At 38.2% G+C, this 22,878-nt stretch overlaps 1 protein-coding gene and 1 long non-coding RNA gene across 3 annotated transcripts in view; one reads left to right on the top strand and one right to left on the bottom strand.

Moving 5' to 3' along the window:
- azi2 (5-azacytidine induced 2) overlaps nucleotides 1-6,374 on the bottom strand; it is a 29,016-nt gene extending 22,642 nt beyond the window's left edge. For both annotated transcript variants that reach the window (XM_061916238.1, XM_061916239.1), the window contains exon 1: nucleotides 6,220-6,374. The gene's annotated coding sequence lies outside the window, so the exon portion shown is untranslated. The remainder of the gene's footprint in view (nucleotides 1-6,219) is intronic.
- Nucleotides 6,375-7,122: 748 nt separating this feature from the next.
- Nucleotides 7,123-21,684, top strand: LOC133561446 (uncharacterized). Its single transcript, XR_009808699.1, has 4 exons — nucleotides 7,123-7,197; nucleotides 17,096-17,215; nucleotides 19,467-19,561; nucleotides 21,096-21,684. It is a non-coding gene; the product is annotated as an uncharacterized LOC133561446 (long non-coding RNA).
- Nucleotides 21,685-22,878: the final 1,194 nt, after the last annotated feature.

Below are 22,878 nucleotides of genomic sequence, written 5' to 3'. Positions count from 1 at the left end.
AAATGGTATCACTCGAATTAGTTTTTCAACTTGTTTAAGTCGGGGTCCACATAAATCAATTCATGGTAGAGAGGTAATGGGTCCCATTTTTATAGTCTTTGGTATGCCTCGGCTGGGGTTTGAACTCATGACCTACTGATCTCAGGGCGGACACTCAAACCACAAAGCCACTGAACAACTGAAAATACTCCACTGTGGGAGCAGTAGTAGACTCCATCTATTGGTATGCCAAATAATCACTTAATTAAAGTACAGTGTTTTATTTACCTTAAAACACAGTGTTACTGTTCAAACTTTGTGTAATGTCACAGTGGCCAACATTATTACATATGCTTGCTAAATAACACAGCTGCCTTGTTTTTAATGAAACCTTAGGCCTATTACGCTGCATTTTATTGCTGGTCATCAGGATGGTACTTGGAGAGCCAAATGTTTTCTGAGGTGGTGTTACTGGGTTTGAGAACCACTGCTTTAAAAAAACTAGTGAGCATCCTGGATGATGCCAGTCACCCTCTGCATACCGTTATCAGTAGCCAGAGGAGCCTGTTTAGTGCTAGACTGCTTAATCCCAAATGCAGGACTAATAGACTAAAAAACTCCTTTGTCCCACACGCCATTAGATTGTACAACTCCTCTATGGGGGGAGGGGGGTTACTAGGAAGACAGGGGATGCAAAACAATAACAGTGCATAACTTTTTCATAACATGGTCACAACTGACTAGTTTCTCTTGTTATATACTTATTTTACTGTTATATATTTTTTTTTTGATTGATTGGAACTTTAATTAGTAGAATGTACTGTACTGTACATATTCCGTACAATTGACCACTAAATGGTAACACCCGAAAAAGTTTTTCAACATGTTTATGTCCACGTAAATCAATTCACGTTACAAATTAGGGCTGGGCGATATATCGATATACGATATAAATCGCGGGTTTGTCTCTGTGCGATATAGAAAATGACAATATCGTAATATTCGAGTAGACGTTCTCACGCAGTTGTTTTAAGCTGCGGGCATTACACTACAGGCTGTCCTCGCTCTTTCCTGTGTCTCCTTCTCACAGATAAGCAGGCGCACATTCTTACATACGTCACATACTGTTACGTCATATGTCACATACGTACATGCCCTTGCCCAGCAGAGAGGTAGCGGCGTGGCTAACGTTAGCTGTGATGCTAGCGGGTTTTTGCGAGAGAAAGAAGGTGCAAATCTTGTAACAAATGAAGGAAGAATTAATTCCCAAGAAAAACAGCACGGGGTCCACCGTCTGGCGGTGGTTCGGCTTCAAGCTGGAATATGTCGAATAGACAACTTTAATTTGTCATGTGTGGGGCACAAGCGTTGCTACCAAAAGTAGCATTACTGCTAATATGTAGCATCATTTGAAAAGTAAGCTACTAATAACTTTAATAAATAAATTTTTGGTAAATCGACTTAGTTGTGATTTCCTTATCTGCATTAAAGCTTAAAAGTAGCATATATTAATGCAGTATGAACAAGAATGTTTTAATGTAGACACATAGAATCATCTTACTGCTGGGATTATATGTATCCAGTGTTCATTCAAGGCTAAGGCAAAATACCGAGAAATATATTCTATATTGCGATATGGCCTAAAAATATCGCGGTATTAAAAAAAGGCAATATCGCCCAGCCCTAGTACAAATATATACTATCAGCATAATACAGTCATCACACAAATGAATCATCAGAGTATATACATTGAATAATTAACATTATTTACAATCCGGGGGGTGGGGGGGTAGGTTTGGTTGATATCAGCACTTCACTCATAAATGTTTCAATGGACATTGAAACATTGTAGGTCTGACTTGGTAGGATATGTACTGCAAGTAGTGGACATAGAGAGATCAGAAAGCATCAATCAATCAATCAATGTTTACTTATATAGCCCTAAATCACTAGTGTCTCAAAGGGCTGCACAAACCACCACAACATCCTCGGTAGGCCCACATAAGGGCAAGGAAAACTCACACCCAGTGGGACAGCATAAGAACAAGTACATACATTTGATTATTATTGATTATTTACAATACAGGGAGGTGGAATGTGGAGGGGGAAGGTGTTAGTTTAGGGTTGAAGTTGCCTGGATGTGTTCTTTTTGTGCAGTTTTGAAGGTATTCTCATTGTTGCTTATATTTGTATTGTTATTGTAATACTTTTCTATTTTGTTTTCATTTATACCCCCATTATTTACTTTTTACTTTTTAAATTCGATCTCAATTCTGTACACTGCTGCTGGAATTTAAATTTTCCTGAGGGAACTCACCTGAAGGAATCAATACAGCAGTGATTCTTAACCTGTGTTCGATCGAACCCTAGGGGTTCGGTGAGTCGGACTCAGGGGTTCGGCGGAGCCGCCGCCACTGAGGTAAAGACACATCCGACTTATCGTGTAAATAAAAACTTCTCCCTATCAGCGTATTATGGATACCCCGAAACAATGTTCTCTCTAATTTTCCATCTGATTTGCAGCTTGTTTGATTGATTGATTGAAACTTTTAATAGCAGATTGCAAAGGAAGAGATTACATTATATGAAGCAGTACAGTTTACACAGTACAGTACATATTCCGTACAATAGACCACTAAATGGTAACACCCCAATACGTTTTTCAACTTGTTGTCGTGAGTTCAAATCCCGGCCGAGTCATACCAAAGACTATAAAAATGGGACCCGTTACCTCCCTGTTTGGCCCTCAGCATTAAGGGTTGGAATTGGGTAAAAAATCACCATAAATGATTCCCGGGCGCGGCTCAGCTGCTGCCCGCTGCTACCCTCACCTCCCAGGGGGTGATCAATGGTGATGGGTCAAATGCAGAAAATAATTTCGCCACATCTAGTATGTGTGTGACAATCATTGGTACTTTAACTCTAAGTCGGGGTCCACGTTAATCAAGTCATGGTAATGTGCGTAAGGTGTGTAATTTGTTGTGAGTTCATGCACTGTATTGGTTTTGTTATTTGAACAAGGTGATGTTCCTGCACATTTTGTGCATCAGTAAAAAAACATTACTTTTTCTTGAATTTGAAAAAAATATATATATATTTTTCAGTAAAGAAGGGTTCGGTGAATGCACACATAAGACTGGTGGGGTTCGATACCTCCAAAAAGGTTAAGAACCACTGCAATAAAGTATTATCTTTCAGGCTGACCATATTCTGAAATCCCAAAAAGAGGACACACATATGCGTGCCAAGGCCGGGACTCGGTGAAAATTTGCCAATGATACTCTAACTTGCTTTATAAATAATATATTCATTTAAATAAAGCATTTTTTTTCCTATGTTGACAGCAGTGTTGGCGCTAGTAACTTTTAAAAATGGGGTCCCAAGGACCCCATCAAGTCATAAAAATGGGGTCCCTTAGGAAATTTTTAGGGTACCACTTTTTTGTAAGCGTTTTAAAAAAAAAAAGATAAACGTATGCACTATCCTGTTATATCTAACATTCCATGTTGTGTTTTGGAAAAAGGTTGTCATAAACGTTACTTCATCCATTAAAAAAATAATAAAAAAAAGAAAACAAATTTGTATGCATATGTAAATGTATTCAGTTATAAACATTCATTCACTTTCTTCTTTTCTTCATGGATCTGAACTGTACCGCTGCTGGCAGTTTTTTCTGTTTTTATTTAATAAGTTGTCGGTATATTTATTTCAGTATAAAAGTGTAAAAACTGTTTTGCTTGGGTCATGAAATGATGATAATGGTGTGCCAGGGCATACATACATTTTATATTTAACACTAAAATCTCTGGAGTCTACATCAACTTCTTATCTATCCCTCATATCAAAATCCATCCATCCATCTTCTTCCGCTTATCCGAGGTCGGGTTGCGGGGGCAACAGCCTAGGAAGGGAAACCCAGACTTCCCTCTCCCCAGCCACTTCGTCTAGCTCTTCCCGGGGGATCCCGAGGCGTTCCCAGGCCAGCCGGGAGACATAGTCTTCCCAACGTGTCCTGGGTCTTCCCCGTGGCCTCCTACCGGTTGAACGTGCCCTAAACACCTCCCTAGGGAGGCGTCCGGGTGGCATCCTGACCAGATGCCCGAACCACCTCATCTGGCTCCTCTCGATGTGAAGGAGCAGCGGCTTTACTTTGAGTTCCTCCCGGATGGCAGAGCTTCTCATCCTATCTCTAAGGGAGAGCCCCGCCACACGGCGGAGGAAATTTCAAAATGTTTTAGTTATTTTTATGTTGTTTGTTTTCCGCCCTTTTTTTGTCAAACAAAACTATGTATTTAATGACAAACGCACAAAATATGCAAAATCTTCCACCAAAAATATTTTTCAAAGTGGAATATTTGATGTGATGTAATGGGAACTTTGGATAGGTCAATCATTCATAATTACATTGATTTTGATTAAATATTATGTTTTGAGCAATGATATCAGTCAACATTGCAACTTTTTCTAAATTACATTTCACCTTTAAGCTTATTTTCACTTTTGTTATGTTTTTGTTTATTTTAAAAGTATGTTTAGAATGTGCCATGGGCCTTTAAAACATTAGCTGCGGGCCGCAAATGGCCTCCGGGGCACACTTTTGACACCCCTATTTCTGATAAATCTATCACAAAAAGCGGAGCCTGGCGACGCATGCGCGTTTATCATAACTCTCTTGCTCTCTCTGTCCCTCCCTCACGAATGCTGCTGCGTGCGCACACACCTTCACAAATTGTTTTGTTTTTAACCCTTTCAAAACTTTCGTACATCGAAAATACCGTACACGCAACCCTAACTCAAAATACCGGACTTTTGAGGCATTTAAGATTTTTCGCCCGGACAGCCCCCGCAAAAGAGGACATGTCCGGGAAAAAGAGGACGTATGGTCAGTCTATTAGCTTTAGTCTGATAACAATGTATACCAATATTCAACGTTGATACCAATGTTGAAACCAAGACTGCACACAGTTCAGTGTCAGCATTAAGGCTTAACCTTCGTCTTGTGTTAGGTCGGCACCGACCCGTTTTAGTTTTTAAATGCATAAAAACACCACATACATTTATTTTTTTGCATCAAAGCTTTTTGACTTTGTCAGGAACCTCTTTGTCAACAAAATAAAACATTTTATTTTTTTTCACTAAATTATAAAATGCTCTGGTAGAAATTATGCCCTTGGTGTTGTTAGGGTCGGTTTCGACCCAGTTATAAAAATAAGATGATAAAGCAATGATAAGAGCCAAAACTGAACACACTGACAGCCAGCTCCTCTCCCAATCATTTGAGCTTTAGTGGATTCTAATTTTACCTTGTTATCCTGTACAAAAACAAACAAAAGACGGACACTAAAAGTGTCACTTTTTGCCACTCTGATTTAGTTTTTTTATTAGTTTTGGAACTAGTAATCTATTTCTCTTGGTTTCATTTGATTGATTGGTCGTTGGTTGTTGTTTGTTTGATGTTGGATTTCTGTTGCTGAAAAAAATATTTTTTAGCCTTTTTCTTGAAGTAAATATATATGGGTCAAAATTGACCCGTAACACCATAGATGTTACTATAGTTAAAATTCTTAAAATGAAAAAATAAATAAAACACATTTATTTAAGAGATGTCTTCTAATACCCCTTAGTAATAGTTAGGTAACGCAACCTTTTTTTATTTATATGATTCTCTTGAGGTTCGTTTTACCATTTTAAAAAATTGAAATCGAGGGATATACTGACAAAAAAAGGCCCAATGGCCCAAACCAATAATATTAAAACCAATATTTTCAAGGATAAGGAAGCCAAACGAGGTAACCAAGAGATGAGAAACAAATTGGATGATAGATAATTGTTTTTAGTGTATTTTACAGCTGATTTAAGACATGGGTCAAAACCGACCCGTTAACATAAGAGATGGTAACAGACAGCTAACAAAAGAGGAAGGTTAACAAAATCATAAACTAACATTCTTGTTATAATCGGTACGTAAACAATTCGACGAATCCAACTAATTCAATGCTAACCTCGTAATTTAGCTTCCACCGAATGTTAAAAAACACCCACTCACAAACACGTTGGTTCACGTTCTTAGTTGGCATGACTATTGTTATAGAAGACACTGAAACAGGAACATTATAAAGGTAACAACTGAGCTACAAGACGAGACAACCGCGAGCTAGCGCTATGTCAACATATTCTGCTTGTCTGACGCTAGCCTCAGCAAAAGGAGTCATTTGCTCGCCGCACTCGCCTTTCACGAACCGTATAAAATGTTGTCCTCGGGTTATAGGTCCGGTGGCAGCGACGGGAATATCATTTCTTCGGGATAAAAGCCATGTTATTTCCGTGGAAAACAATGGAGCGATGCACTTGCACCTTGACAGAGCTGACAGACCAGGAAACCAAAACTTCCGGGAGTGACGTCACGGCAATAAATATTTCAAAATAAAAGTTGGCCGTGCAGTCCCTTCCTAACAGGTATTTACTTACCAACAAAGTCAAAGAGATATAATTTAAAATCATCCATCGCTATTACCCTGTAAAGACTGTGATGGTTAGATACAAGAAGGACATTGATGTTACCTGCACCTTTTGTAACATGCACCCAGAGACTGTTAACCACTTGTTTTGGACTTGTGAAAACACTCGATCACTATGGCAGGGCATCTGTCGCTTCATCCTGGACAATATTTATGACAAATTTGTGCTAGATGTGATTTTTGGTTTTACACTGTATGAACAAAAATTTGAAAAGAAATTCTACCTTTGCGACCTCATTATTTTATTGGCTAAGTTTTATATTCATAAATGTAAGTTTCTTAATACCCGTCCTATCTTTTGTGCCTTTAAAAAAGATCTGGAACTTTACATTAAAACGCTCTCTACCTCTAACAACAAAAAAGCTGTGAAAACGATGATGCTGTGTTCCAAATTTAAGTTGTTTGATGAATCTGAATAAGCCTACGGCTTTGCATTTTGTTTATTATATATATATATATATATATATTTGTATTCTATTTTTATTATTTTGAACTTACAACCCCTGGCGCTGTTTTGTACTGTTTTCATAATGTTTTATAATGTTTTATATTGTTGTTTGACTTACTGTTTATAATTGTTGAAATTTATAAATAAACTTTAAAAAAAAAAAAAAAAAAAAAACACGCAAAAAAAAAAAAAAAAAGTTGGCCCTGCATGTTGGACAGTCCAAGTCCTGGTGGTAAAAAGCAGCGGGATTCAGTGAGTATTTTGGTTTGTGACTGGTAAAAATACCAATAATGTAGTTTAAATACCTCAAACAGGTAGTACAACTATACCTTTTTACCTTTAGCTTTCTGTGTGACGTGTTGCTTATGTGAGCTGCTAATCAGCTAGCTAACCAGTTAAGAAAAAAAAATACACATAACAAGTAGTTTACTTCCAATGTTGCTTATCTTGTTATTTCAAAACATCGGTATTATCATATTATTTGTCATTGTTGTTGTGTTATGTAACTGGTTAGGGCAGATATGTGTTCAAACTTTTTCCACTTTTACCACGAATTGATTAACGTTGACCCAGACTTAAAGACCTAATGAAACCCACTACTACAACACATGCCAATACGGCCTTTTTAGTTTTCTAAATTGCAATTTTAAATTTCCCGCAAGTTTCTTGTTGAAAACGTCAAGAAATGATGACTTGTGCGCGTGACGTCACGGACTGTCAGGAAATATTAGCGCTGCACCACTAGCGGCTAAAAGTCGGATGCTTTAATCGCATAATTACACAGTATTATGGACATCTGTGTTGCTGAATATTTTGCAATTTGTTCATTTAATAATGGAGACTGTAAAGAACAATGCTGTTGGTTGAAAGCGGTGGATTGCAGCTGTCTTTAGCACCGAGACATAGCCGGTGTTTCTTTGTTTGTTGTGAAGCAAAGCGGTGAAGCGAACATGTTTTCTCTACGTCAACCAGCATGTTTTTGGGTGGGAAAATTGTGATATATATCTTACCGGAGACATCATTGGATTATTCGTCGTCCTGCAGCAGCTGTCAAAAAAGGCAGCTGTGAGCTTGGCTCCTCGGCTTCTCTCTGAGACACTGCGTGTTCACCGCAGCCATCCGACCTTGTGGTATCTATTTACAATCTTTACAATCTCACTAAAACACTATTAAAACAATAAGCAGATAAGGTATCTTCCAGAATAATCCTAGTAAATGTGTCTAATTACATCTGAAACACTCACACTGCCGCCGCCCCGAGCCGTCGCTTTTTTTTTCTTTTTTTTCCTAGTCCTTCACTATCGATATCCTAATTCACAAATCTTTCATCGTCACTCAAATTAATGGGGAAATTGTCGCTTTCTCGGTCCGAATTGCTCTTACTGCTAGTGGCTCCCGTTAAAAACAATGTGAATATGTGCGGAGCCCTGCAACTCGTGACGTCACACGCACATACTCCAGGTAAAGGCAGGGCTTTTTTATTAGCGACCAAAAGTTGCAAACTTTATCGTCGATGTTCTCTACTAAATCCTTTCAGCAAAAATATGGTAATATCGCGAAATGATCAAGTATGACACATAGAATGGACCTGCTATCCCCATTTAAATAAGAAAATCTCATTTCAGTAGGCCTTTAAACAAGTTGAAAAATGTATTCGGGAGTTACCATTTTGTCGTCAGTTGTACGGAATATGTACTGTACTGGGCAATCTACTAACACAAGTTTCAATTAATCAAAGGGCCGCATAGCCCTATTGGAAAAAAAAAAAACCCATCCATCCATCCATTTTCTACCGCTTATTCCCTTTCAGGGTCGCGGGGGGCGCTGGCGCCTATCTCAGCTACAAACCAAAATATATTAAAATGTATTTTTTATTTTTGTAAAAATGCTATAAAACATCCTTTACTCTTTACATTAGGGATGTCCCGATCCAGGTTTTTGCACTTCCGATCAGATACCGATATTGTTTTTTCACTTCCGATCCGATACCGATACTGGCCGATACTGGCCTATCCGAGCATGTATTAAAGTTTAAAGTTATTTAGCCTACTTAGTTGTTAGATTCATGTTGAAAATGATTTTTAGTACTCTTGATAACAACTAGCCAGCTGAATTAGGTGAGTTTGAATAATACATAATAGTTGGTATTCAAGGATAAACACAAAATATTAAAACTTATAGTATAACATCCATCCATCCATCCATTTTCTACCGCTTATTCCCTTTCGGGGTCGCGGGGGGCGCTGGCGCCTATCTCAGCTACAATCGGGCGGAAGCATGACCAACAGAAATGGCATCATTAAACAGTAAAAAAGTGAACAGTATAAAGTGCAAATAATGCTGCAAACATTATTAAAAAATGCAAAACACGCAAACAACCTGAGTGGGATGCAATGTCTATAACTCAGCATCAATACTTGCTCTTGAACAAGTGTAAACTTAAAAAAATAAAAAAAATAAATCTACACACTCTTCAATTGTTTGCCCCAGTCGCGCGGGGGGGGGTGTATATATGTATGTACAAAACAAAAGAACTGAGAAATTCAAATAAAAAAGCAATAATATCAATTACAATAAAGTAAGTAGTGCGAATAAGGTGAAAACAAATACTGAACTTGGCTAGTCGCTTCACAACACACAAGAACTTAAGTAAAAAAGAAAACCCTAGTTATTTAACAGTTGTAAAAATGAACAGAAAATAAAAGAACTGAGAAATTAAAATAAAAAAGTATGTCCAGGGTGTACCCTGCCTTCCGCCCGATTGTAGCTGAGATAGGCGCCAGCGCCCCCCGCGACCCCGAAAGGGAATAAGCGGTAGAAAATGGATGGATGGATAATATCAATTACAACAAAGTAAATAGTGCAAATAAGGTGAAAACAAATACTGAACTTGGCTAGTCTCCTCACAACACACAAGAACTTAAGTAAAAAAGAAAACACTAGTTATTAAACAGTTGTAAAAATGAACACAAAACAAAAGAACTGAGAAATTCTTATCGTTATTTTAGTGCAATAAAATACTTTACAGTTTACAACCAAGACATTAAGTCGCAATGGAAATGCACGCGTATGTGTGTGCGTGTCCGAGTGAACCTCGGAGCCAATTATACTAATGTGTGTGCGCGAACGCACCAAGCGTCATGTTAATTGTATTTATTTTATTTTATTTTGGGTTGAAGACGAATTTTTAAAGTGTTTTTAAATCTCGTTCGCGACCCATCACTAGGGAGGAGGGTGGAGTGGTGAGGAGCGCTGCGCTGCGCTCACATTTTTTTTTAAATCGGAGTGATTCGCTTAATTTGGTGAAGTATCGATACCATCACGCCAGTATCGATACGATACCGATACTCACCAAGTATCGATACTATCAATACTTGGTATCGATACGCCCAGCCCTACTAAACATTCTTTCACTCGCATGAGTCGTTAAAATGTCTTACAACTTTACCACGCTTGACTTTATTGTGGCATGTTTTGCACTCCACCTCTTCATCTTTTTCGTTTTGTAGGGTAAAATAATCCCACACAGCTGACATTTTTACCGTAACTTTTAATTCACACAGCCGTCTGAACGGTTAGAACGCAGACCTGCGGATGTTTTGAAGGTGTGCTGGAAAATGCGGAACGGAGTTTAGGGAGCTGCAGTAGAGAGGAATGTATTATTTAAATCGATGCGTTGGAAAACTCGGACCAGAATTTATTTAAAAACTGGATCTGGAACGGCATTTTCCCATATCCTTGCCGATACACATTTTTTGGCAAATATCGGTGGCCGATCCGATCTAAATATCTGATCGGGACAACCCTACTTTACATTGTACTCCCCAGGTTACACTTTGGACAACCCTGGGCTAAATGATGCCATTAACTTATTCAATGCACTGACCTGTTTTCAATAGAGGTGATGTAGTACTGCAGAATTGTTTTTAAGTTGGTATTTTGTTATACTGACAGATAGCTTAATTCTAGTATATGTTTCAGTAAAATGCAGTGTCGGACATGTATCTTCAATAATTTGTGCGTTTCATACCCAATATGCAACTGAATTAGTTTCTTGTTTGGGGTAATCTTATTACAAATGAAAATTGCATTGCTTACTTTAAAAACATTACTTAACTTTATGCTCTAAACCAGTGGTTTTCAAACTTTTTTCACTAAGTACCACCTCAGAAAACATTTGGCTCTCAAAGTTCCATTATAATGACCAACAATTCACGGTGGAATAGAGGTTAGTGCTTGTGCCTCACAATACAAAGGTCTTGAGTAGTCCTGAGTTCAATCCTGGGCTCAGGATCTTTCAGTGTGGAGTTTGCATGTTCTCCCCGTGACTGCGTGGGTTCCTTCCAGGTACTCTGGCTTCCTCCCACCTCCAAAGACATGCACCTGGGGATAGGTTAATTGGCAATCCTAAATGGTCCCTAGTGTATGAATGTGAGTGTGAATGTTGTTTGTCTATCTGTGTTGGCCCTGCGATGAAGTGGCGACTTGTCCAGGGTGTACTCCGCCTTCCGCCCGAATGCAACTGAGATAGGGTCCAGCATCCCCCCGCAACCCCAGAAGGGACAAGCGGTAGGAAATGGATGGATGGAATTTACCATTGCGTAGTAAGCCTAAATATTCATTAAAACAAGTTAGAGGTTTTATTTAACAACAATATTTTATATTTTTGGCTACTGTTACATTACACACAGTTTGAACTGTAACACTGTGTTTGACTATTTAATTAAGTGATTCTTAGACGTACCACTAGATGAAGCCCACGTGCCACTAGTGGTACCACAGTTCTCAACCATTGGTCCCCAAATTTTTGACCTGGAAGATTGTATGTTACAGGGGTAAACTAGCCATCAGGAGATCTGCAAATGACAGATGAAATAATATGTTGTTTACTTTATTGTTAATGTTGTTAATTTGCACCCAAAATAAGTTAATAAACAATTAGTTTGTCATGTATTGTACCGTAATTATTAGTCGCGGCCAGACTTTATATAAGCAGAAGACGATGGATGGATGTATTGTTAATCATTAAAAATATTCATCTAAATGAATTCAGGTTTGAGTCAAATCGGTGTTAAAAATGTTTTACACAAATATAAAAGGGAAAAAAGATAACCACATTGGTATGAGTGAAGACAATCGGTGGGCCAGTTTTGCGAACAAGGTGTCCCTTATTTATTTTTCGGAGAGTTTGCTACAAGATGCTGGGATTGACCAGCTTGATGCACATAAATAGGCTCCTAGTTTGATTAGCAATTGCTGTCATAGTATGTTTTTGGTGATACTATGTGATGTTTATGTCCAAGTTCACTGATAAAAATATAACGGGTTTCTAGCTCAAAGAGTGAAAACTTACAGCTGTATGTCCTGAAAGAAACTACAGTTCTTGTTGTGATGTAGGTTACCCAGATATTACAGTTTTTATAATGACACTGCAAATTCAAAAGGGGGGCCTATAAAGCCTTCTAACAAAACATCCAAAAACTGCCAACAACGCTCCATTTACATGCCGTGACCTGCATATTAACCAAGTGTTAGCGACATTGGTATTCTAAGAGCTAACGCAGAAGACTTATTTTTAGTAACACAGCGCCATAATCACAGCGATAACATAGCTAGTGCAGTGCCTCTCAGCTTGTAAAAGCTAATGCCAGGTTATAAATCGTGCCTTTCACCTGTACAGAAGAAAGTTTTGGCCATAAGCAGAGAGATTGGTCAACTTTGAAATTAAATTTAGACATGAGGATTTTGATGAGAAGATTCGACAAGATGCTCGTTTTACACACAGAGGTAAAATTATGCTGAATTCATCATCTAAACGGGGATCTCAAGTCTTGTGCTGAAATATTTAGACATTCCATCAGTCGGCGTCACAGTGAGTCCGTTGTATTTGAAGTGATCGGTTTAGTACAAACCCAAAAACCAGTGAAGTTGGCACATTGTGTAAATCGCCAATAAAAACAGAATTCAATAAATTGCAAATCCTGTCCATCCTATATTCAATTGAATAGACTGCAGAGACAAGATACTTAAAGTTTGAACTGGAAAACTTTGTTATTTTTTGCAAATATTAGCTCATTTGGTATGTAATGCCTGTAACATGTTTGAAAAAAAAGCTGGCCAATTGGCAAAAAAGACTGAGAAAGTAGAGGAATGCTCATCAAATATTAATTTGGAAAATCCCACAGGTAAACAGACGAATTGGGAACAGCTGGGTGCCATGATTGGGTATAAATGCTGCTTCCATGAAATGGGTAGTCATTCACAAACAAGGATGGGACGAGTGTCACCACTTTGTGAACAAATGTGTGATCAAATTGTCGAACAGTTTAAAAACAACATTTTTCAACCAGCTATTGCAAGGAATTTAGGGATTTCACCATCCACTGTCTGTAATATCATCAAAAAGTTCAAAGAATCTGGAGAAATCACTGCATGTCCCATTGAATGCTCTTGATCTTGGATCCCTCAGGCGATACTACATCAAAAAGCTACATCAGTGTGTTAAGGATATCCCCACATGGGCTCAGGAACACTTCAGAAAACCACTGTCAGTAACTATAGTTCGCATAGTTAAGTTTGTACAGATGTAGTGCTACATCTGCAAGTGCAAGTTAAAACTCTTCTATCCAAAGCAAAAGGCATTTATCAACAACATCCAGAAATGCCGCTGGTTTCGTTGGGCCCGAGCTCATGGACTGATGCAAAGTGGAAAAGTGTTCCGTGATCTATGGAGTCCACATTTCAAATTTTTGGGGGAAACTAAATAAATAATGATAAATGGGTTGTACTTGTATATCGCTTTTCTACCTTCAAGGTACGCAAAGCGCTTTGACACTACTTCCACATTTACCCATTCACACACACATTCACACACTGATGGAGGGAGCTGCCATGCAAGGCGCTAACCAGCACCCATCAGGAGCAAGGGTGAAGTGTCTTGCTCAGGACACAACAGACGCGACAAGGTTGGTACTAGGTGGGGATTGAACCAGGGACCCTTGGGTTACGCGCGGCCACTCTTCTACTGCGCCACGCCATCCCACTATGGATGTCGTCTCCTCCGAAACAAAGAGGAAAAGAACCGGATTTACCTAGGCGTAAAGTTCATAAGCCAGAATCTGTGATGGTGGGGGGGGGGGTGTATTAGTGCCCAAAGCATGGGTAACTTACACATCTGTGAAGGCACTATTAATGCTGAAAGGTACATACAGGTTTTGGAGCAACATATGTCGCCATCCAAGCAACGTTATCATGGACGCCCCTGATTATTTCAGCAAAACAATGCCAAGCATATGTTATAACAGCGTGGTTTCATAGTAAAATAGTGCGGGTACTAGACTGGCCTGCCTGTAGTCCAGACCTGTTTCTCATTTAAAATGTGTGGCGCATTATGAAGCGTAAAATACCACAACGGAGACCCTGGACTGTTGAACAACTTAAGCTGTACATCAAGCAAGAATGGGAAATAATTCCACCCGAAAAGCTTAAAAAATTGGTCTTCTCAGGTCACAAACATTAACTGAGTGTTGTTAAAAAGGAAAGGCCATGAACAGTGGTAAAAATGTGCCAACTTTTTTACAAAGTGTTGCTGCCGGTAAATTCTGAGTTAATGAGTATTTGCAAAAAAAAAGGTTTTTCAATTCAAACATTGAATATGTTGTTATTGCAGTTTATTCAATTGAATGTAAGTTGAAAAGGATTTGCAAATCATTGTATTCTGTTTGTATTTACCAATTACACAAGGTGCCAACTTCACTGGTTTTGGGTTTTGTATGTTCGCAGTTCGTATTTCTTGTTTAGCACTTATCAGTGTTGCTACATCATGCTTTGTGTTTCACTAGAGCTGGATCTGCCATCACTCAGCATCTACAACCTGTAGGATTTCCTCTTTATTTTCAGGCTCAAAAAGATAAGGTTTTGGATCATCATGTGTCCCAAAGTAACCTATGTAGTTTGTCATGAAGTCTCATGATTAGACGTTGTTGATGAAGGAAATAGTGATGTGCTCTGTGATATCAATGCACCCAAAATAAGTTCCGACAATGCATAAAATGACTAAATTGCGGTAAATGTCATTATGAATATGCCTTACATACAGTATGTACCGAAAGCATGTATATAAAATGTTGTTTTTTGTTTTTAGAACGCTTTATAAAAGGAATAGATCGGACCCCCACTACCTACATTGCTAGCAGTCTCTTAATAAGGTTTTTTTACGATTTAAAATTCACAAAATAAGACAAATGTGTTCTTGTCTCATATTGGGATTGTGAATGATAGGCAAAATTCCTCAAAAAACTGCAGTTTATTTTTTAATGCGGCCCTGTCAGAGAGGCACGTTCCAAACTTCACAGCAATCCAATGTACCAAAGTTTAAAACAAGGAGAAGAAAAAGCAACACAAAGAAAACAATCGAAACAGAGCATAATCACATTTAAAACATATACAAAAAATACAAACTGAATACTGAATCCACATCATGAGTCTGGAGTTTGTTTTTCTTAGAGAACATGTGTGAATGACAGGGCAAAGCATGTTTTACCATGTATTTTAGACTTAGACTTCCTTTTTATTGTCATTCAAATTTGAACTTTACAGTACAGAGAAGAACAATATTTTCTTGCATTAGCTCAGGGGTCGGGAACCTTTTTGGCTGAAACAGCCAAGAAGCCAAATATTTTAAAATGTATTTCCGTAAGAGCCATATAATATATATTTGAACACTGAACACAACTAAACGTGTGCATTTTTTAGTAAGACCAACATTTCTAGAGTACAATAGGTCTCTTATTCTTTGTAATAACATTGTTATTCTGAAGCTAACTGGGGAGGGGCGTGGCCTGCGGGCCTGCAGCGAAGCGGGGTGTTGCCAGGACCACCCTCGAAATCAGCGACAGGTGTGTAGAAGGCCCACCTGGGCCTTGTTATCGAATCACCGGTCGCTCTGTTATAAGCAGCAGCCAGGAGAAGAGACAGGGTTGGAGCTGGAGCTGGAGCCAGAGCGCGAGCGAGAACAAAAGAGAAAAATACATTTGCTGGAAAGCAACTGAGAGACTTATTGAAAAATATAACAATATTGCAACCCTGAAACAGGCTCTCATGTCAGTGCTTGGTGGTCTGAAGAACCCCCATGAGGGCAAGCCCCACACTAACCAATAATAAATAAATACCTTTTTACCATTAACGCAACTTCTTGAACATAAAAAAGCATGAGAATGTTTTATATTTTGAACGTTATTTTTAACACTGTGATTACAAGCTGAATCATTCATTACTTATCGTGTTAAGCAATGTCAGCTTAGATTTTATCCGATAGCCAGATGCACTCATCCAAAGAGCCACATCTGGCTCGCGAGCCATAGGTTCCCTACCCATACATTAGCTCATGGTAGTGCAGCATAAAATAGTAATAAGGTGCAGATATAGATACATAGGTTACTATACAGTTAAATATATTGCACTTTTGCACCTGCATCCATGTTTATTAATGTATGTTATATTGTCTTTATATTCCAGGGAGTTAATCAATTTTGGGGGCGAATTGAGGGGATTATTATGATGCGTTCTTTTTGCAATAGAGCCTAGTTTTGGAAGTGGTCAGTGCCAAAACTCCAGTGTTCTACAAGTAATTAGTAATGGGTTGTAAATGGCAACAATGTCTTCAATGTCCTTGTGGACAAGTATGGCAAGAATGTCTTCAATGTCCTTGTGGAAAAGTTTGGATAGTTCCTTAAAATGACTGAACAACTCCTCCGCCCAAGGGGCTGGTGATCCCTGCTCTAAGTTGTTCGGATACTGCATTATTTGTTATACTCAAATCAGAGCTTTTGTTTTGATGTAAGAATCAGTGCAGGTGGAAAAGTGATGCAGAGTCTTATGTAAAAATTACACCAACCACATTTTACTTGGCAGAACTTTAAAAAGAAAATTCAGTTTTAGCCAGCATGTCCAATTAATAAAACTTTTCAAAGGTCAGACTGACTAGTGACATTTAAGAAAGGCTACCATTATTGCTAAGTTCATTGATGTGCTTAATGTACTGATATTTGATAAGTGGATATAGAAGTACTGTATGAGATTTATAACTTTCCTTTTCTGCAGACTGTCCAAATCGTTTCTGAAGAATTGTGGCATATTTCTCTTTTTGAAGGACATACAGTAGATGAGAGCAAACCAAGGTCCGTACTTATGGCTGTGGAAAAGGCTGCAAAGATACCAGACATCAGATGTAGAGAGGACCGCGAGAGACTCTACTCAAGGACTCTTAAGTGTAAGGCCAACACTTGTAATTTACACCCATGATTTACTCTCTGCAATTTATGTTTACATTCCCTTGTGATATACCTGCCACCCCTTTAAGAACAATCAATAAATTAGATGTTCTTGAAGGCAAATAAAAAATAGACAGTCATATAGTTTGAACCTTAATAGTTGATGAAAGCATAAAAAAACATTGAGTGCTGCTGAGACAGCTGTGGTCTGAAGGCCTAAATTAAAGGTGCAATGTTTTGTCCTGAGGTTAACATGACAGATCAGTTTGAATTAGGGATGTGACGATAAGAACATTTTGTATCATATTTTTTTGTGACCAAAATGATCACGGTGATCATTAGTATTGTGGAATGTGCTCAAAAAGTACTTCTACACAGAATGACATTTTTTCACCATGTTTTAAAAAAAAAAATTAAATAAATACATATATTATATAAGTTTAGATTGGGGTATGTCGTTTCTTAAAAGGGAAATACGTTAGTGTCTCTTGTATTCATGTTAGAATTTATGATAAGATAGGATAGACTTTATTTATCCCACAATGGGAAAATTATGTGGTTGCACTGCAGATACAGAAATCTACAAAAATATAATGAAATCTGAAAACACGAGGAAAACATCAAAGAACACAAAGGAGCACAGAGCAACCAGCAGCCACTTCACTTTACCATGAATTGATTAACGTGGACCCCGACTTAAACAAGTTGAAAAACTTATTCCGGTGTTACTATTTAGTGGTCAATTGTACGGAATATATAATGAACTGTGCAATATACTAATACAAGTATCAATCAATCAATCAATCAATCAATCAATTAATTCAGCGGAACTATTTGTACATCCATCCATTTTCTATTGATTGTCCCTGTCGGGATCGCGGGGGGTGCTGGAGCCTTTGTCAGCTACATTCGGGCGGAAGGCGGAGTACACCCTGGACAAGTCGCAACCTCATTGCAGGGCCAACACAGATAAACAGACAACATTCACACTCACATTCACACACTAGGGCCAATTTTAGTGTTGCCAATCAACCTATCCCCAGGTGCATGACTTTGGAGGTGGTAGGAAGCCGGAGTACCTACAGGGAACCCACGCAGTCACAGGGAGAACATGCAAATTCCACACAGAAAGATCCCGAGCTATGGATTGAACCCAGCACCTTCGAATTGTGAGGCACAGGTACTAACCTCTGTTCCACCATGCTGCCCCCATTTGTGCATACAGCTACGAAATTAAAACACAACGAAAAACCAAATAATAAGCAAAAAATAATACGTACTGCATACATATGATTGTACCATGCATCGAACAACAAAACTAAACAAAAACAATTTCAACACCAACACACTACCTTGGCCTCTGGGGTGCTTCATGTCTTCCTCTGTTGGGGTAGGGGGCTGCTCGGCCAGAGCCGGGAACAGACCCAACAAAGTAACAGAGAGCCTACTCTGTCCTAGGCTGCTCATTAGCCTCCGGCCAATGTCCTGTCCGCGCGGATGAGCGAGATTCCGTCTCGAGGGAATGAAATGTCAGAAACGTGCTCATCCCGACGCACAACGCCCGCTCCGCAGCCCTTTCTCTTCGTCCGCATGTCCTCCGGTCCCTCCACGCAGACTCCGATCTGACAGAGAGCCACCAGCTGGTTTACGGTGCGAACATGGCCATGGCCAAAAGGCTCCCCCAGGCAGATCCTTAAGCTCACAAAAAAGCACCGAAGAGCACTACAGAAGTCACGAAAGTGCCACCCCATGTTGCTCAGTTTCAAAAGGGTTTGAACCAAAAGGCAAACTAAAACAAAACACATGAAAACCAGAGGGAAACATTAACAACACAAAAGGAGGAAAGATAAGAGCAGAGTCCGTGAGTTTATCAATGTGTGGTTATCAGTCACGGTTTTTCTAGAATTTTAATTTCAAATGACTTCCGCCTGATTTTAGCTGAGAAAGGCTACAGCGCCCCCGCGACCTGATGGGAATAAGCGGTAGAAAATGGATGGAATACTAACTGTTGGGAGTTTTACTGCAGTTATCATTATCACCGTATATTGTTACATCCTTAGTTTAAAGTATTCAAATAATAACAGTTGTATGTGAGTCATTAGATGTGTTGCATTCAATTTTTTGATGTGTCCTTAACTTGAATGAAAATTGAGGAAAGTATATCACCTCAATAAAAGTTAATACAATTTGTTTTTTAAATATAAATGAATGGTAGAGCTGGATTACTATATGTTGCCCAAATAATTACAGTGTTGTGGGAAGCTAAGCTGCTGTTGAAAGAAATGGAGAACGTGTTGCAACAGTGGGCACCAGCCAGACCATCTCACCCAAGAAGCAGCACACTGGTATTTGTGTCTTTTATTTTTAACTATATTAATATAAATATTCCTCAAAGGTTGCACAAAAACATGAAGGTAGAAATGTGCGTGATATCACGTGACATTAGCAGATTGTGCTAGACTTTTAGCTTCTAGCTGCCTTTTTTGTGTTGAATTTCTGTGTGGCAAAGATAATACATATGATTATGTAGTTTGGCAATAAAAGTAATTAATGTCTCATTATAGGCTTCTCCATCTAATAGGTTTAAATCAACAATAACAACCTTTCCTTACTATCTTCAAAGATGTTAAGATAGTTTGGCCCTTGAACTTATAATTAATGAACATTATTTGTTATGAAAGATGTTCTGATCAACATGTTTAGCCTCCGACCCGAGTCACCATCCAATATTTTGTGATTATAGTATGAATGATAGAACTGAAAATGTTATTCAGTAAAGACAATACCAGTCACAGGACACAACAAACAATCATTTATACTCACATTCATACCTATGGACAATTTCGAGTCTCCAATTAACCGGACATGCATATTTTCAGAATGTGGGAGGAAGCCGCAGAACCCGGAGAAAACCCACAGGGAGAACATGCAAACTCCACACATTCGTATTTCATTAAACTCAGACTTTGCTAGCATTATTGTAAAGCAGATTATATATTCAATTTGTAAATTTTACATACCATTTATTGGATCCCATTTAAATTATTAGTTTTTTTTTTCCCTGAAAGCCTTCCTGAATCCAGGGACTTTTGTAATAATAGTGTTAAGAAAATTATTGTTTTAATAATTTTGGTGTCGATCATATACTGATGCAATACCAGATATCAATACTACCAATATTTGATCGATCACCATACTTTACATTGAAGCTTTAGTGGTTAGCCTATCTTCAGGCGTCGTCCTGCTCGGCGTGTAGTATGCTTAACCATTCATTGTCCTCTAGTTCTGCAGTGATAATGGTACTTATAAGTTTATTTGCACCATTAAGGCATGGATTGGTAATATCAACCCGTTCGTTTCAGTTTGTTGCTCTCACATTGTAGTTGGATGTCTGGCAAGACATGCACTCTCCTGGAAATCCAGGAAGTTCCATTGCATATTGAAAGAAATCTGACAGACAAGTTTAGTTGAATGTATTGAAAGTTTTCTTGGTCGAATGCAGGGGTCCTCAATTACACTTGTTTAAGGGCTAACATTTTTCTGAGACACCATAAGGGTCAGTATCGTTAAAAATAAAATAAATAGTATAAATAGAACTAAAACAATACAAACAATTTTTAAATAAAAAAACAATAATTCCGTATTGACACATGTCTATTGACCCTGACTGGGTTTTGAAACCCTTGCCGGTCTTCTTATTCAGATAGAAAATGTTATTACCTATTGAGCAATTTGCGTAAATGACAAGTGTGGGCACATAATTATCACTGCTGCAAATGCTGTGTGGGGTAGTAATTTTTTATAGCAATAGGTTATTTGCATTCTAACCCTTACAGTACTTACACCCATGTTGGTCCAACATGTGTACTGTTGGGACAGGTTCATGAGGAGGTTCTGGCCTGCATTGACGAGGGTGAGACCTTGGTCATCGACGGATTCAGGTTTGAGAGTGCGACCAGCAGGGAGGACTTGATAAATGACTGTCGCCATGGTGATGCATGATTGATGTCTACCTCAGTCATTTCGCCACAGGAAGTCAGTAAGGTCAAACATTCTGAAGGAGTTAGGCTGGCAGACGGAGAGCCTACAAATGACATGTTGAAGCGGTGCGAAGAAGGCTAATGACTGGCATCTGTATGACACCATAGTGTTTGGTAATCCTTTCAGAAGACAATTTATAGGTAACTGCTAATTGATTCTTACTTAACAAATTAATAGAATCGTTTATATGAAATATTTAGTTTTTTTTCAATTGCTGTATTAGTCATAAATTAGATTTTTTATTGGCGATTCTTATTATAGTGTCGTGTAAAAAGTTGTGACTTTGTTCAAGGTTGTCCAGCACACATTATTATAGAAATAAATGCCACGTTTATGTTTTGTAACATCTTTTATTATTTTATGGGTCTTTTACACCTTTAAGTGACCATATACAACAGTTATCAACAGACTGTTAAGTGCGCTCACAATAAACCGTTGCAAAGTTATTTTTGTGTCATTATATATCAAACATACAATGCTGTGTTTGCATTGTGACAGGGTTATGTCCCTTGTGAAGGGAGATAATCATAAATTATTTGGCCTAGTACATTATCAAGTGCATTATATTATCAGAATACTGTGTGCATGTATGTTTTACAAAAGTTGTTTAAAATCCAAGATTTATTATTACTAGTTCAATGTCAGAGTTGGATATTGACTGATGGATGTCAGTGCGTACACTTAACATATTAAAAATACAGCAGCCCGTCATGAATGTCTGCTGCAAAATTCAACCTAGGAGTTTGCAAAGCATTCACATACTAAAGAGACCGACATGTGAATGCAAATAGTCTCTTTATTATCAGCAAGGGCTTATTTGGAGTGCTCAAGAATAGGTTTCGCGGTATGAGCTCTGTAACAACAGATTACAGAAATAATGGTAATTTAAACAATCTTAATCCGTTCCACATTAAACAAATGCACAACATTCAATCATACATACATTAATAACTACTGCACAGGTATACTATGTTACAGAAATGTACCTTTTCCCTCACCTTGGTCGGTATAGATTATTTTGCAGATGCAAATTTCCTACCATTTTCAAAAAGCAGAGGGTATGAAGATTTTTTCAAGTGTTGAATTAGTGTAAGATGTCACGTTGTTGTCATTTTTAGCTACATCATTTATTTATCAGCTCATGTAATTAGTTAGTGATCAGAAAGGACATAATCAGAGGAATTTTGAACCATTGTTATTCCGAATTATTAATCTGTTGCACATTTTTTAATACATATATTTTTTTACAATTGTACAACTATGCCATATATCAAAAATAATGTTATGTACGGATTTCTGCTGTGTTGTTTTGTAAACATCCCTTTCCAAATCATCTGTCATATCAATTCCCACCAGAAGAGGATGCTGTTTTGTTGTTCTCTCAGCCTTTTCCCTTCCATTTGCATTTGACTCTCAAGTTACATATAACATATTGCAATGGGCTTTATGAGCATCACTTTAGTGTGGACCTGAAGACACAAAACCAACATGCAAAATTTATACTCATGACTATAATTATTGATCATCAACATATGTATACAGTCAATAGTGGGCCACTATATAACTCTTATGATCCTTCTCTCTGCAGCATTGATGTCCCATTGATAAGCTAAGATCAATG

Source organism: Nerophis ophidion, linkage group LG11 (assembly GCF_033978795.1).
Source record: "Nerophis ophidion isolate RoL-2023_Sa linkage group LG11, RoL_Noph_v1.0, whole genome shotgun sequence".
Taxonomy (NCBI): Eukaryota; Metazoa; Chordata; class Actinopteri; order Syngnathiformes; family Syngnathidae; genus Nerophis; species Nerophis ophidion.
This window is presented reverse-complemented; position numbering and strand designations above follow the sequence as displayed.